General features: G+C 38.4%; 1 pseudogene; it reads right to left on the reverse strand.

Annotated features, from left to right (window-relative positions):
• Positions 1-4,145: 4,145 nt before the first annotated feature.
• LOC115072847 lies at positions 4,146-4,244 on the reverse strand (annotated as a pseudogene).
• Positions 4,245-5,304: the final 1,060 nt, after the last annotated feature.

Genomic DNA, 5,304 nt, shown 5'->3' on the forward strand with positions numbered 1-5,304 from the left:
ACTGGACACTGGTTCAAGTCCATCTGGTGGGGTCTCCTCAGCCTCCTTGATCAAGAGGACAAGCGACCCACCACCATTACAAGACATTTTGAGAGATGCTCATAGTCCTCTGGAACTAGTTGACCTAGGAGGGCAAGAAGCAAAAAGTGTCCTTTATGTCCCTCTGACCAAATTAGTATAGGCCTCAAAGTATGTCTTTTAAACATCCAAGAAGGTTAGTTCCACCAGTCTGGTACTTTTAATTACTGTGTGTCATGTAGATAAATCTTGGGCAAAGACCAGTTGTTCTCAGATAAACCTTACCTAGACATATATTTCTTGATCTGCTATGTATAATTTGTAGGAAGATATCTTTAATTTGAGGAAGACTAATACTACCTCTATTGAGAATTTGATGCTTAAGACTCTGATTCCTGTAAAGTGTTAAATCACAACAGAATGATTGGTACATTTTTCAGTTGTCACCCACAGCCCAAGAGGAGTTCATACATTTCTCTGACTGGAGCATGTGAAAGGTTTCCTGATATTTCACAGACCAAGAGAAAAAAGGCTGAATTGGAGAACATTCACTGAATGACACTGAGTTTAATCCTCCCCCCCCAAAAAAAACATGCTGTAGAGAATATTTATATTTGAACAGTAAAACTAGTGTCTGCCTTAAAATAATATCATTCAAGGCACTGAAGTCCACTGGAATCCAAATTATAACTTACTTTGAATATCCACTTTTTTAGATGAATTGAGTTTTGTTTTGAATTGGAAGGTGGTTAGGGAAAACAATGAGCCAACTAAACATCAGATGAATTTCTTTCATGGAAAAGTTAATCCTGGTAATATTTTATCTGATATGGATAGTAACACACACACACACACACACACACACACACACACACACACACATATTAAGAAATAGACTCCAAAATTCAAAGCACACATCAGGAAGCAGCATTAAATTAAGAAATCACAAGTACATGAGAAAGATTATGGAAAAAGAGGGCTAAGGGATAGAGATGGAGATGGAGAGAGAGAGAGAGAATGTGGGAGAGAGAGAGAAAGATTTAGGCAGCATCATGGAAACCATCCAAAGATGTCACAGGGAAAAGGTAAAATTGGTAAGATGAAGGTGAATATGGGCGTCTGTATTAGCGGTTCTGACTTAAATATTTTGTATCTCAACCTGTACCATCCAGAAGCTTTTCCTTCTCATTTTTAGGTTAAACTGCCAATCAGGATTGGACCTACCAAAATGAACACATTTGCCAGTAGAAAAGTTGTCTGTAAATGAGCAAAGATTCTATGTGTCTCCTAATTATAAAGTCTCAAAAGAAGAGTTCTACTAAAACTTTATTGCTAGGCAGATGCCCTATTTTTAACCTTTATGTCTGATACCTGGTGTACTGAAATCAATTTCTGCACTCCATAGAGGCGTTTCAGTTCCTTAGGTGTAATTATTAGGTCTACCCATTCATAAAATCTCATGAGTGTCTGTTTTCCTCTTGAAAATGTATGAAGATTCTGTCCCTAAACACAATACCTCATGGGAAAGCCATGTGAGAGCTTTGCTCTCTACCCTGTACTTTTGTGAGCTGAGTTCCCAGCTCTTCATGTGGTTCAATAATTACAATACATGAACTAACGGCTCTACTCCACTGGCCATGATGTTCAGGCCTTATCAAAGGAAGAGTCCACTGAACTCTCTCCGTGATACAATAGAGGAATTGGAGAGGAGGGTTTATGGGATAAACCCATCATGACATTCCATCTCATAAAGATTTTTGATACTTTCTTTACAGTATGCTGTGGAAGTTTATTTTAACTCACAACCCCTCAATTAGTTCCCATAGTTCAGCTAATTTGTAGACTCATAAATTCCTGAATGAAGAGGAAGCTGTGAACCCTTGAGGAAGGACCACCCTATGCTGCCAAAAGGCTTTGTGGCACAACAGCTAGAGAAGAAGCTTAGGGAGGTCAGATGATCAATGGGATTTTGGTCAGGTTTATTTCACAGCAGAGACTTGAATCTACTTTGATTATCTCCTTCATTCTTGGATAATTAGGATAGTCATCACTGAGTGGGAGAGCTCTACATCTGAACTGGCAGGGCTGTGATGGTAGGAAAGGCCAAGTGGAAGTTAGTAGAATGGTTCGCATTTGACAAAACAGTAAATCAAAGTCAATAGTGAAGTCCTTACATGATTTCAGAAAGTAGACTTGAAAATGCAGAGGTGGCAATGCCTACTTCATCCTCATTCAGCTTTCATATTTGGCCTGTGCCAAAGACAGATGGCCTTAAAGAATGACACTGGTGGTTGTGGGCTGTTTGTGCACTGTCCCCCACCCCTGATCAAGAAAATGTATGTTGAAATTCTACCCCCAAGGTGATAGTATAAGGAAGCAGAACCTTCAGAAGACAGTTTTCAGAAAGGTGAAGCCCTTATAAATGGGATTAGTGCCTTTACAAAAGGGACCCCAGGGAGTGTCAGTGTTTACATGGCATAGTTTTAGGTATCTGGAAGTTCTGCTTCTTCCCTAAATCATTAGGCTTATAAAGGTTTACCTGATGAACTATTTGCATCCTCATTGATACACATGCTCAAGTAACTGGAAGGGGTAATGAAGTATGCAAGATAATTGTAAATACAGATCAGTTTTCTCTATTAGGATGATAGTTATTGCCATAATATATATCAATATACAGAGTACTCTAACTTGTATACCTGGCAATTCACATGCAGCTACTAATCTGGTTGGCACTTTTTCTCTTTTTCTCAATTGAATTTTGAGAATTTCATATAAAATATTTTGATTGTGTTTAGACACCTTCCCCATCTGTGCCCCATTACCCAATTTTATACACTCATATATAATATGTATATATTACATATATAAATATATATATTTGGCTATAGAGTAAACTTTAAAACCCCCCAATTTAATGTGTTGTCTTATATATAATACAGCTTACAGAATCAAGTTTTGTCCCCAAATGTCCTTCAGTGTAGATCCATCCACTGGAAGCTGAATAACCTACCAAGAAACACATTCTTAAAAGAGACTGACTCTCCCCTTCCCAAGAGCCATCAGTTGCTTATAGTTTCTCAGGTAGGGTTGGAGTTTCTTACCCATTTTTTCCATGTCTATGCAGGGATTTTGTCTGGATTGAATTTTCATGGTACTTGTGCATAATATCACCTATGTTGTGAGTTCATACGAGTAACTTAACAACTTACTGGAAAACTCTGTTTCCTTGTGGTCATCCACCACCTCTGGCTCTTACAATCTTTCCATCACCTCTTCTGCAAAGATCCCTGAGTTTTTGGAGGAAAAATTTTGATGAAGGTGTTCAGTACAGGGATAATCACTCTGGAGTCTGTTATTCTCTGCATGTTGGGCAGTGTGGATTTCTGTGTTAATCAGCATCTGATCTGCTTTATGAGGAAACTTCTCTAGTGAGTGCTGAGAGATGCATTAATCTATGTGTATAGCAATAAGTCATTAGGAGCCACTTTATTGCTATATCTATGCAGCAGAATAATAGTATTAGGCTCTCCCTATGGCCTGTGGCCTGTCTAACCACATGTTCCCAGGCTTGTTATCAATGTTAGATGTGGGCTCTGTCTTATGAAGCAGACCTTAAATCCAATTGATAGCGATTGGTTATTCCCATAATATTCATGACACTATTGCAAGAAATCATATCTTGCCAGACCAATTATTGGTGAAGCATGCAGGAGTCACAGCTGGGTAAGGCTAATTAGTAATTTTTTTCTTTCAGTAGCATGCATAGCACCTTCCAATAATATGAAAACTAGCCAGTAGAGATGAAGTTTTGAAGTCAGTACTAACTTGATTTCTCCTTGTTTGTTCTAGGACTTATATATGTAGTTCTTCAGTAACAGACTTTACTGTTACATTTGGTGGGTAACCAAGAGAAGGGACAATGGCCAGTATTATTTGAGGGACTACAGAATCCATCATCAATAGCTTCTAAAGGAGTCCATCCCTGGCATTGGGGTTTTACTTTGCTAACCTATGGTGTCTAACAGGGGCAATGTCCTCCTCTTATAAGGTAACTCATTTAAATATTTTGTAATATATATGTATATACCTTAAGAAGTGTCTATAGTGGTAGGTTTCCCTATGGCAAAAACATGGAACATTTCACAATTTGCATGTTGTTCTTGTGCAGGGACTGTGCTGATCTTCTCCATATCACACCAATTTTAGAATATGACAAAGTGAGCACATGATTGATATTTTAATCATTGCAGTATAGAGATTCTATCATCAGCTATCTATCATCTATCTATCAATCAATCTATCTATCATCTATCTATCTATCTATCATCATCATCTATCTATCTATCTATCTATCTATCTATCTATCTCCTATCTTTATTTCTATCTATCCATCTATCATCTATGAATCATCTCTATGTATCATCTATCAGTCATCTATCATCTATCTATCTATCCATCCATCCATCTATCATCTATCTATCATCTATCTATCTATCATCTATCTGTGTATGTATAGCTATCTATAACATACATAGGTATGGAACTATAAAGACATTTTCCTTTTTCAATTTTTTATGGAGAAACATAATTTTGTAATCAGAAAGATCTTATACTAAATGGCACATCTGTATCATCGACGCTGAGGCCCAGTGAGCATCTGAAGACATGGTAGAAAAACTAAGAGCTAGAGAGGGGAGGAGCACTATAAAATGTTGTCTCCTGAATATGACATGGCTGTTGCAGCTGTGAACATATAGCAGCTGTGACCACCTGCACAGGACTTGTACACACACACACAGACACACACACACACACACACACACACACACACGCACATGCACATATGTGCACAGAAACATGCAAGTAGAAGGGACTGGTTGGGAGGAATAAGGGTGTCACATGTTATGGGAGAGGATAAGAGAAGGTAACTGGGGGAATAAGATCACATTTTATTGGATACAAATAAAGAAACTGTCAAAAAGAAAAAAGAAAAGAAACATTGCTCCAACCTAATCTGAAAACGCACGCCCACATTCCATTTCCCTCAGGAGCCAGAGCAGCAGATGAGTGAATGGGTGTAGAATTCGGAAGCTTTTCTGTCCTTGCTTAGTTTCTCACTGGTCATCTGAGAGGAGTTGATTTTCTGAGAAGGAGTTACCAGGGAGGGAGGAAAGAGAGGCAGTCTTTCTGTAGTTTCTCCTATACATCTTGGGAGCAGCCTACCTGTGATCCATGCACCACCCTTTTCTTGTGGCATGACCTAGGCATGTTTTTGTATATATA

The sequence above is a fragment of the Nannospalax galili genome, unplaced genomic scaffold (genome assembly GCF_000622305.1).
Source record: "Nannospalax galili isolate Female #2095 unplaced genomic scaffold, S.galili_v1.0 scaffold183, whole genome shotgun sequence".
NCBI lineage: Eukaryota > Metazoa > Chordata > Mammalia > Rodentia > Spalacidae > Nannospalax > Nannospalax galili.